The sequence below is a fragment of the Montipora foliosa genome, chromosome 14 (assembly GCF_036669935.1).
Source record: "Montipora foliosa isolate CH-2021 chromosome 14, ASM3666993v2, whole genome shotgun sequence".
In the NCBI taxonomy this organism is placed as follows: domain Eukaryota; kingdom Metazoa; phylum Cnidaria; class Anthozoa; order Scleractinia; family Acroporidae; genus Montipora; species Montipora foliosa.
Genome location: NC_090882.1, coordinates 22,185,901 through 22,198,400, shown reverse-complemented (window position 1 = coordinate 22,198,400; position 12,500 = coordinate 22,185,901). Strand labels below are relative to the sequence as shown.

General features: G+C 37.8%; 1 protein-coding gene across 5 annotated transcripts in view; it reads left to right on the top strand.

Moving 5' to 3' along the window:
* LOC137985148 (tetratricopeptide repeat protein 28-like) overlaps positions 1-12,500 on the top strand; it is a 49,937-nt gene that overhangs the window by 12,246 nt on the left and 25,191 nt on the right. For 3 of the 5 annotated variants that reach the window (XR_011119248.1, XM_068832648.1, XM_068832647.1), the window contains one exon: positions 2,216-2,263. The gene's annotated coding sequence lies outside the window, so the exon portion shown is untranslated. Of the gene's footprint in view, positions 183-2,215; positions 2,855-12,500 lie in introns of those variants that run through there. The other 2 variants (XR_011119247.1, XR_011119249.1) reach the window with 2 other exon arrangements.

Here is a 12,500-nt window from a genome sequence, read left to right as displayed (position 1 = left end):
TAGAAACTTTCTTTACAAAATCACAACTGTTTGTAACAGTATACTTGTAGTTTTGTAAAGGGCTCAGGATAGAAACTAGATGTTTAGAAACTTGGTAAGTAGGACAGTTAATAGAGGTGGTGATGGGTCTTAGCAGAACCTCCGGTTTGTGTATTTTTGGCAGTCCATAGAAGGTAGCTGGTGTGGCGTCAGTGCTTCGGAGTGTGTAATAAAGTTTGTCATTGAGTTGCTGCACGTTGGTGTCATGGGTTGATGTTAGGCCTTTAATCTGTTTGAGCAAGGCGTTCAGGGATTTCTCTGTACTGAAAGTGGGGTTCCTGCGTCGATCTGAAATCTTTGCGTAAGTGTTCTGATCTTGCAACAAGCCCGAAATTTTTTGTTGGTAGTCGCTGCTGTGCATCACGACAACTGCACGTCCTTTATCTGCTGGTAGGATGGTAACTGATGTGTCCTTGGATAACCGTTTTAAGGTTTCGAGTTCATCTCTTGTCATGTTGCGTTGGCGCGAGGGTTTGCTGTTTTTCAGGATTGAAGTAAGACCCGCTTTCATTGCCATCGTTGATGGCACTTTCTACAAACAAATTTTCGGCTGCCCAATGGGTTCACCTGTGAGCGCAATTTTGGCAAATTTAGTCATGGAACACGTTGAAGAGAGAGCTTTAATCACCGCACCCCACCCTCCTAAGTGGTAGTATAGATACGTTGACGATAGCCATGTCTGCATCGCTCGGGAACATCTTACAGAGTTCCACTCCCACCTTAACTCAATTAATCAACACATCAAATTTACAGTGGAAGAGGAGAAAGACGGATCCATCGCATTTCTGGACACCATGACAACCAGGAATCCCGATGGAACTATAAAAACCAGCGTCTACAGGAAAGCCACACACACTGACAAATACCTTCAATTCAACTCTCAACACCCTTCTCAAAACAAGCGCTCAGTAGCTAGAACGCTCCTCGACAGAGCAAAGAACATCCCTTCTACTGATGCAGACAAATTATCTGAAGTACAACACGTGGTCGACGCTCTAAAGATCAACGGTTTCACCGACCAATTTATCAAAAGCTGTAAAAGTACAACTGTTTCCTCAATGACCGTCGGCTCCACTTTAAGAAAACCTAAAGACAAATTTAGTAAAGAGCTATCAACAGGAGTCATCTGTAAAATTAATTGTAAAAACTGTGACAAAGTTTATATCGGTCAAACATCAAGGGCCTTAAGATCTAGAACAAGAGAACACAAAAGAGCGATTTTTACAGGAGATAACAATTCTTTATTAACCCAACATTGCGTAGAGAATAATCACGATTTTGACCTTGACGACGTCAAGGTCATTGACCGTTGTTGTCCCCAATGGGGGAAAAGATTATTTTTAGAAGCGTGGCATTCAATCCGCGAACCTAATTCCATTAATGAACACGTTTACATTCCGGACATTTACAAGGGCCTTGGCAATCCCAAGTGACGTTTCTACGGTTTTTTTAAGCACTCATTTTGTATTCGTAAGCCATTTTATGCTGAAGAAGGTCATAGTATTTTGACCGAAACGTCTTTTTACATAAGTTTTTTAGTCAGTGACAACAAGTTTTTTAATTCTTTTTAAATAATTAAAAAATGGTGGTGAAATTTCGAGTCATGTGCATGGAGGAGGAAATTATTAATATTTTTTTTCATGTTTAATAGTTATTTTGGATCAGTATTCGAGATCTCTTGGTATCACTTCTAAATCCAAATTTTTGCCTTAGTTCAATGCATTTCATGTTTAAATCATGCAGAGTCAGAATCTGGAAGAAAGATTGTCTTGTAACCTTGCTCTTGCTGAGCAGTTGTTAACCAATCCTGAGGATCATGTGATAAATCCTGAGGATCATGTGTGCCTTAATTCTTGTTAACCAAAAAGTGCCCTCGTTGTGCCCTCATGATTAACAAATAAATGCCCTCTGTCTCAGCCAATCAGCGTTCAGTAATTTTGCCCCTTATATATTTGAAAAACTTAGTAAGATAAAGAAGTAATTTTTGCGTAATCAACCAGTTCTGACTACGTTTTACTTGCTTCCTGTTGTGTTTTCTATACTTTAAATTAAAGCTAGAAAGTACATGTTTGTTAGTATTGCTTTTATGTTTAATTTGTAAAACGGTCATGGTCATTCAGTTGTAACTGTCGCACGCACAGGCATAAGCAATCCTTTGATATTAATTATTTTGTAGCTGGAATCCTTGTTGCTGCTCGACCCATTCCAACGAGGACATTGCAGGGTAATGAGACAATCCTAATTCATTATTTGGTTGTTGTTTAATCGAACTATACTGCTTTCTGTTCTTTGGTCAGTTGCATCGAGAATCACAGTGTCTCATCAGCTTAAAGTCTTTACTGTCACTCATTGTTTAATAAGAAGAACAAGTAATGCATGCGTAATCAAATCAAATCTGAACATTTCCTACTCGCCAACTGCTGTTTTCTCTGTACTTTGATTAAAGTTTGTAACTATGTCGGCACACATTCCTTTTACGTCTATTTCTTTATGATCTGAAGTGATCACAATCTTTCACTTAGTTGCAACTGATGCACGCATGGAAACAATTTACCAATATTGCTTATCCATTAATTCATTTAATGTGGGATTCATTATGTCAATTGCTAGTAGAATCGTTCGAAAATGAAATGGGATTCCTGAAACGTTCTGCATTGCTAGTAAGATTCAAAGCTACATGTAGATATTCCTAACAGAATAGTCTGTGCTATGTTAAGCATTCACTGAAAAATATGTCCCATTTTAAACAAACTGGCCTTTAAAAGGCCATGAAACGATCAGGAAGCACAGGAAACAACAATCTTAGCTGGTTCAAAGATCTTAATAATAACAATAATAATAATAATAATAATAATAATAATTATAATAATAATAATAATAATATAGCACCATTTACATGTTCTGATCAATAGTGCTGTACAATAAAGCTAACAACAATTAATGAAACATGAAGAAAAATGTGTTAAAAATATTAATAAACAGAAAATAGTTATGAAATGCTGACCTAAATAAAAACGTCTTAAGTTTGCCTTTGAAAGCACCGAGGGTCATAACAACACACAGGTCAGCAGGCAGGCTGTTCCATGGAGCTGGAGCGGCAAAAGTAAAAGATCTGCCACCAAGTGTTGAGGGCATTATCTTGTGTGGAACTGCTAATAACAGGATATTATTTGAGTGTAATGTGTATGAGCTCTTCTTGTGGTTGACCTTTACCAAGTTACTGAGATAAGGTGGTGCTGATCCATGAATTGATTTAAAAGTAAGAATTAAAATCTTAAAACCTGATTCGATAGCCATAGGCAATGGGAAGCCAATGACGTTTGTAGAGAGCTGGAGTTGTGTGTGAGAATTTGGTATGTCCATAATAGCAGCAGCATTTTGAACACGCTGTAATTTGGAGATTTACACATTTGGTAGTCCATATGTTAAGCTATTACAATAATTATGCTGAGAAGTAATAAGGGCATGCAGTATTAAACGCAAACTGTCCACAAAAAAATGTTCGTAATTCTTCTGATATTATGCAAGTGAAGGAATGCACTGCTGCATGCCTAAGTGATGTGTGTAGACATTTTTTCATGGAACCAAGCACCTGCACGTAACTGCACAGCTGCTGCCATCTAACTTATTTAGCTGATACTGAGTTCCAACTTAACACCTCAGTTTTGTCATCATCAAGTAGGAGTCTATCATGGATCATCCATCTTGGAATATCTGCAATATACCTTTCCATAGTCCCCACTGCGGCATCTTGACTGACTTGGCCATCTGGTTTGAAACTTCCATAAAGTTGTGTGTCGTCAGCAAAGCCCAACTGTGTATTGCAACCAATTAAGAAGGATCTCTTGATCTTGATCTTGGGCATGCATTCGAGATTGAATGTAAGAAACCAAAGGTGAAGATAACTGGACCCTTTCAAATAGGAATAGAGGTGTATCACCTAGCCAATTTTGGAGTTCTGCTGATTTAAAAAAGATTAGATCATTAGGTTTAGCAAAAAAGGTGATCCAACATAAGGGCCTCCACAGACTAGACATTTAGTTGTCGACAAGTATTTGTTATCTAGAGAAACGCAGTGTGTGGGACAAGCTGTCGTCAACTGAACTCTAAATTTGAAGTAGTCGAGCAGTTTCGCTTTTCGAAAAGGAAAACTGCTTAGGAACAAGATACGGAGATTATCAACGGCGAAAATAAATCAACTGAGGAAAAAAATGCTGCTCAGACAAGGATTGATGCAAGAAATAGGAATTTTGCTCAGAAACGTTGTTTAAACAAATAACAACATTAAAAGAAGTTGGGATTACCCGAGGGGTACTTTCGACTGGCTCGATTTCTCCCTATACGCTGTAACTCAACGTCTGCACGAGTTGTGCAAAACCCGGGGTGCGTCTGATAACCAAGTATTTTTGCACAACAAAATATAACTTTTTCAAATTTCCCTAATAATTAATGCTAAACTGAAATGAGTATGTAAATAAGTACCGGTAAATGAATAAACAAAAGACAAACAACGTTGATCATTGACTTTATGGCAACATCGACGTTTCGTCTGTCCAGTAGATCGTTAACTGCATCCGTTAAATCGGCTCGGAAGGAATCCCAGACGAGAAGTCGATGCTCAGGCATAAATCGAAGATTCTTCTGAATCCACTCCTTGGTTCCTATAAGTTAGGAAAAATATTCTAATGCTGCTACGGCGAACATGTTGGTAAACAACAAACCTTCTTCGTCCATCCAGGCCTTCTTGTGTACAGAAACCTGCATTCTCCTGGGCACCTCGATTCGTAGCAGACGAACGCCTTTGAATATCAAAATCGGTGGAAGTTTCTCACCATCCGCCTTCACTGATAGGACAACTTTTTTGCTATTGTTTGTAATGTGTGACTTTTTCGGTTTTGTTTTGAGAATGAAAGCACCGGATTTTTTGGTAACTTTTGAAGCAAATTGCTGTAAGTACAGCGGACGTGGTCAACAAAATTTCCCGTAATTCTAGGTGCGCCTTATAACATGGTATTTTGGTGAAATTTTCATTTTGCTTACTTGTCACAATCGTCTTCAAAAGTTTAGGGTGTCGTATAACCGAGTGCGCCTTATAAGTGAATAAATATGGTATATCTAATTTAATCAAGTTTCAGGTTTGCAATTAAAAAATTTGACAATCAAATCAATCAAACAATCAATCTGAGGTAGGCTTAAAACAGAGTACCAGACTCGTTAAAAATAAGCCACCTATTATTACATCATAAATAAACCTATAGAATTAATTAAGTAATAAAATTATCTTAAAAGTTACCGTGAATGGACTGATGATTGGGTAAAATACAATGTAAAGTTAAAAAAACTCTACATTAAAGTTATCATAATAAAAGGCTATCAAATTCTTACGGAAGATTGACAAGGTATTTGATTCTCTTATACTATGTGGTAAATCGTTCTACAGACAACAGATCCGAACAAAGAAACGAATTCTTAAAGACGTCAATACTGCTGAAAGGAACATCAAGCGTTAAATGATCAACATTTCTAAGCGGTTTAGTACAAGAGCGAAAAGATACGTAATCGAAAATTTTTAAGTTATGTATATTCTTAAGACACTTAAAAAAAAAAAGAAAACTAAATCGTTAATTTCTCTGCGATACTTCAAAGGTAATAAATTTAACTTACTAAGGCACTCGTACCTAGAATAATCGCTTCCAAGAATGAATCTTGTGGCCCTGCGTTGCACTTGTTCTAAATTGTTGATGGTTCGTTTGGTATGAGGTGACCATAATTATCATGCTAGCATATTCAAACCCAAGCAATATAAAGTAATTTCTTTGTGCGCATATCATAGATGTCCTTGCATGTTTGGTAAAGGACGTTAAGCCTTTTTTGAGCTTTCGAGGAAGTAACATCAACGTGATTATTCCAGCTTAAATAGTGGCTAACCAAAATCCGCAAGTCTTTCTCAACATCAACACGATCTAACTTAATCCCACCAAGGTAATAGTCCCTATCATCAATTGATCTGATACGAGCCACCTTTAAAACTTTACACCTATTGGCATTGAACTCCATACCCCAAATACAAGACCACTGGAATAACTTATTCAAGTCATCCTGCAATTTTTCGCTGTCATTGCATCCAAGAGTTAACCAAAAACACTTTGAGTCATCAGGAAAGAGGGGTAACGATACTTCCTTTGAAATTGCATTGGGCACATCATTGATAAAAAGCAAGAACAGTAAAGGCCCGAAAATTGGCCCTTGAGGGACTCCAGATGTTACAGGGAGGAAACCAGACAACTCGTTATCTATCACGACTCTGTGTCTTCTACCCGATAAATATGATCTAAAGCAAGCTAACAAGGATCCGCCAATGCCAAGGCGTTCAAGCTTAAATAGGAGCTTTTTGTGAGACACAGGATCAAAAGCCTTAGAAAAATCTAGATAAATAATATGAACTTGTTGTCTCCTCTCAAGAGTAACAGCAGGTTGATTAACGACTTGGGATAGTTGAGACACAGGGGATTTTCCTGGCAGGAAACCATGCTGCCAGTGTTTAAGATGATGGCAAATAATACCAAAGATCTCATTATAAACTTGTCTTTTCACAATTTTAGATAGAACATCAAGAAGCAAAATACCACGGTAGTTTGAAAGCATCGTCTTTGACTCACATTTATGAATAGGGACAAGATTTGCATCGTTCTGTTTTTCAGGAAATGTCCCAAGCTCTAAGGACAAATTAAATAATCTGCATAACATTAATGCATAGTTGCAATAACTTACTTGGAAGACCAAGGGAAGCTTTGTTAACATCAAGCGATTGGAGCTGTTTAAGATTGTTAACATCAAATATTTCTTCAGGATAATTATAAAAAACCAGATCCAAAATAGTCTTGCTAGAGTGTGAAATTCTAGTAGGTTCCTTCACAACTTGAGTGAGAAAATGGGAGTTGATCAGGTTGCAAAACTTGACTCCCTCAGTAGAGTTGCTCAAGTCAATAACATATTCCCAGTCAATGGTAGGCATATTGAAATCGCTAACAATGCAGATTCTACCAGTAGGTTCACGCAAATTTTTAAGTAAACACTCAAAATAATCCATAAATACAGTGTAAAGAACAGTTCGGCGGTCACACAGGCGAAAATTTATTTTAAAGCTGTTCGGGGAAACAAAGTCACACATGAGAATTTCAGAGTTCTGTGGTTCAAGGTCAGGTCTTCTGTAGGCCAAGAGGTCTGGTTTCACAGCAAGTAGAACACCACCACCCCTTTTATTGCCGCCTCTATCCTTTTGGAATATTGTGTACAGAGAAGAAGATAATATTTCACCATCAAAATAGCCATCATGGAGCCATGTCTCAGTAACAGCGACGACGTTCAAGTTGTTGCCATAAACTAAACCTTGGAATTCCACTATTTTGTTGCAAAGAGAGCGACTGTTCAACAGTACACAGTTCAACTTTGAATTGTTCGTGATGCAACTTAAGCTTGAAGCAGTGGGGCCAGGATTTAACTGGACATCTCTGCTTAGAACTAGCCGTAGATGGTGGAAACAGCTAACTGAGTTAGGATAATAACTAACTCTGGAGGAAAGAAACTTGTGCTTACCAGTAGTGTTGATAACAAGATGGCGCCGTAAACCCTGCCATGATGACAAGGGAAGAAGAAAAGTTGGCGAGTATTCTGCAACAGACATACCTTCATGACCAGAGCTGAAAGAACCGTGGGAACTTAAGAATAGATGGCTTTTTAAAGAAGATGGAGCACAGAAAAACGTGGCCACCAGCCATGGTGACAAGTCAGGAATCTAAAAGTATCAAAATTCCTTATAAAATAAAGCAAAATATTAAGATATGTATAAATTATCCCCACCCCCGAGAAATTAATAAACCTGCTTTACAAGAATGCTGTGTATAGATGGTCAATCAAAAAAATTGTGACAGCCCCTTCGAAGTTAAGAAGTTAGTTGCCTCATTTAAGTTCCCATAGGAATCGATGAGGTTTCAGTCAAAGGCCTCCAGCTTATGTTGCAAGTCGAGTTTTCGATGTTCTCTTACGTCCCTAAAGAGCATGTTTCTCCTTTCAGTGGTTTCACCAATTATGAGAATACCTGTGTGTTCCTTTATTTATTATATCATTTGTTTGTTTAGTGTAATCCAGGAGTATTAAAAAAAAAACTAAACTGGTGAGCAGTCCTCAGTCCTCTGGTGTAATAAACTTAAAATCGTGCAATCAGGTTTTCAATTTGTTCAATTCCATGTATACCGTCGAATTTTCTTTGATTGTAGTTGTTTATTTCAAACTGCAATTCATCTCCTTTTCTTGCACATTTTCTCATTGATATGTTTGCTGTGATGGACCGAAAGAACACTTCATTCGATTTCGCGAAACACATGCAGAGATTCCATCAAACGCAGATATTCTCTTGGGAATGTAATATGAAACATTCTGTCTGATAAGACATCTACAGTATTTACGTATGTCGTGTACATACGAAGCTTGTGTAATTAACAGGTTTGGAAAAGTCAAAGACCCCAAATGTCTGAAATTTCAAGTTTAGAGTACAATTTCCTAAACTTCCACTTGTGCATGTGTTTTACTCGTAATTTTTTTATTTATATTTTATTTGTAGTTTCCTCTTCTGCGGAGTGATTCCGCTTTTCGGCCAATCATCAAATTGTTTTCAGAGATCATATCAACCACAGAACAGTGCGTAAGTTAACCAATGACAAGAAGTCTTTCTTATCTATTCAATTACATGTAACACTTCCTCGGATGTTCACTTTACGCACAGTCCAACCTTTCCGAAAATGGAGTACCGGCAAATTCGTCACATCCTCTGATAGAATTTCAAAGTCACTCACGATCTCTTCATAAGTCGTATTGTATGCTTTTCAATTGTTCGATGCTATCTGCTATCCGTGTCATCTAATTTTCGTCAATTTTTTCGAACAAATTCCTGACTCAATTTGCAAATTAATCTCGTTTACTTTGTCTGTTGTATTCACCCGATGTGATGGTCCAAAGCAGTATTTTATGCGACGCAAAGAGGGTTATGTGATATTGAATGATATTTAATGAACGCAGTGGTTTTCTTCGTTTTCACCCAAAACTTCCGAACTTATTGGCGAAAAATATTTTAAACATCAAAATTTCCCGACACTTTTGTTTGTCATTATCTCTGGAATGTTGTGGCGAAATTTCACGACAATCCGCCGAATCTGCATACCCTATAAATTCGGTCAAAGTGGATGTATTCCTCCCAAAATCATATGCGAGATTTTCGCTTGTAAAGGTTCGTAAACAACTAGGGCCACGCCTGGAGATTATCTCGCCTGATAAAACCGCAAACCAATGGAACAACAGGACCTCCTAGCGTCTGTGACAATAGATCAAGATTTCCCGGGAAAAGCATTGCATTGCAATCACGATTTTTATATCGCTCAGTCGAGTGAAATTCAGGACGTCGACGCAATACAATGGGCAAAGACACCAAAGGCAAAGGCAAAACCCGTGCTAAAAAGGTCAAAGGCGGAAAACGTGCCGCTGAAAAACAAGACGTTACTAGTAGCGAATCGACGGACAGCTTAAGAAATGCCCTTATTGCTTAAATGAGTTCCCTTGGGTAGGTTTCATGATTTCATGATTTGAAAATTACGCTTCGAGGCGATTGCTTATGTTTTTGTATCAAGGCTAGCAAACGTATTGTAAAGGAACCTCATTTTAACCTTATGTATGACAAATTTAGGTTTTATCACAAGCAAAAATTTAGGTTAGATCTTTCTTTGGCAAAATGGAGATATTTCTTTCTTCTTTGGGCCGGTTTTTTTTCTTTTCTTTACCCAAGAACTTTTTTCTGCTTTTGATTTTTCCATAAGAGTTATTAGCGTGAAGAGCTTCCACATGGGAATTTTTTCAAGTATGTGATGTAAATAAAAATATGCAAATAACATGAATACAAGCGATGAGCTTTTGCCGCGAAAATTTCCCCAAGGGGTCTCGCCAGTTGACAAGATTATGACACCTTCGTAGTTTATTAACTTCATTTGAAAATACCTTTTTTCTAAATAACTTGGCCGCTTTTTGAGATTTTTAACATTTTCCTTTTGTAAACGCTAGATAAAATGACTGGCTTAAATTCTGTCAAATTAAAAAAAACCCGATTTTTTTGGCACCTGAAGGTGGGAAGTAACCTTAACAGAAACTTGGAGACAGGCCGTAGACTCCGGTCTTGTTGTCGGTGTTGCATTTATAGATTTTAAGAAGGCTTTTGACTGTGTTAATCGCGACATTTTATTGAGTAAGCTTCAGTACAATCTTGGAATACGTGGCCCCTTATTTGCATGGCTAACAAACTATTTGATGACTAGAACACAGTACACAGTCTTGAACGGACATCGATCAAGCACCAGCCCAGTCATTTCTGGGGTCCCCCAAGGCAGTGTCCTCGGCCCCACCTTATTTGTTTTATATACAAGTGATCTTGTGGAGTTTGTTCAGTCTGCGACTGTCTACATGTTTGGAGACGATACTACCATGTTCTGTATCGGAAAAAGTATTGATGAAGTGTCGGCTGCTCTCAACCAAGCCCTAAGTGAACTATATGCTTGGTACGCTAAAAATAAGCTGATTCCCCATCTTAAAAAGTCTGAATGTATGATAATCTATAGAGGGAACTTTATTGGACCCTTCCCCCTTATATCTCTCAGTGGAAATAGTTTAAATTGGGGGAAGCACAGTCGATTGCAAGGTGTGGTCATTGATGATAAACTGAGTTTGTATGCACATGTTGCTGACATGAAGAAGAGCTTTTTAAATAAACTGAGTCTTATTTACAAGTGTAGGTTTTTGCCAAAACAGGTTCTTTTAGATTTGTATTTTAAGGTTATAATTCCGGCAGTAACCTATGACATAGCCGTATGGGGAGGCATGAACCGTCAAGGTGACTTTGACTCAATTGAAAAGTTACACTGCAGGGCAGCAAGGATAATTTTCAACCCTCTGAAAGACTTACCATTGGCGGAAGTCTTTACTTTCGCAAAATGGGGCACTTTAAGAATTAGATATAAATATTCCATTCTGAAGCTGATGTATAAAGTGTACCATAATGAATCGCCACCCTGCATGTCAGCACATAACGCAAAATCATCTTCTTCGTACAATTTAAGAAATAGCTATCTTCTCACCATTCCACGCCTCAAATCAAATATCATGACGCTCTCTATATCCTACAGGGGAGCAATCTTATGGAACCTCTCACTGCCTGCATGTCACAATGTAGGATACCTGAAAGGTTTTATTTGATCGAGTCGTAAGTTGAACGTTATCAGAGATGTTGATTTTGGTAATCTACATTGTAAAAAGTAAACTAACTTATTCGCGATTAAGGAATACTCTTATTGTATATAGCTCTTAGTGTATCTTAGTTTTTATCAGCTTATTCTTATTCTTGTATATATAGTATGCTTAATCCGGGACCAGCTGACAACTTCAAATAATAAAGTACAAAAGACAGCCCGAACAAAGTCAATTTCATGGTGATATTCACCAGAGTTGTACAGATGTTGTTGCTATATTTCGATTTACTTCAAAATCATCATCAGGCAAATCAAGGTTTACAGAGCGTGTGATTTAAATGCAGGGGACTTATTTAAATAATAATAGTTCGCGGCTAGCTTTTAAGCCAGAGTTAATTGCAGACTGCTTAGTTTTTATATAGAAAGCGTCTTTAAATACAAGAATATTCCAGTTGTTGTCCATGTCAATTATGCTGGTATTGTCCCTGACTGTATTCAAGTAGAATTCCTTAGTGTTAACAAGGATGGAATTATTACAAGGGAAATTAGAAAGTGACAAAAGGTGTTGGTATTTTTCACAATTATCTAGATGGTAACAAATAGCACTGTCCTTGTCTCGGGCATGTTCCGTTGTGCGTTCGTACAAGGTGCGCTCAGTTTTTCCTATGTAACTAGAATTACAGCAAGGGCAAGTAAATTGATAAACAAGATTAGATTTACTTAATAGCGGAGTTTTGTCCTTTGTGTTGGTATAAAACGAGATCTTGTTTGTTCTAGGGAGAATCCGAAATAAAACATTTTTGGAGGGTGGTATACATCTGCGGAGCTTGTGAACCAAGGATTTTGTTAATTGTTCGCCTTTCTCGCCTATGTGTGGCATGTTAATCCAGATAATCCTATTCTCACTAGGAAAAAACAAGATTTGGTTAGACCATAATGTTCCCTGGGAGCAAACCAGATCTCTCTAAAGTGCTGTTGACACAGACATCCCAAGCAGATTGCAAAAGTCTCTGCCGTGCTTGGGGTGCAAGACCCTGTGGTTGGGGACCAAGAAGAGGTGTATTGCGAGTTAAGGGAACAGTTACTACAAAGTCCTGGTACCTGGGACTGTATAATTATTATTATACAATCCCATGTAGAGACTAATATCTTTAGGCATTTTGGTACAATTACTTT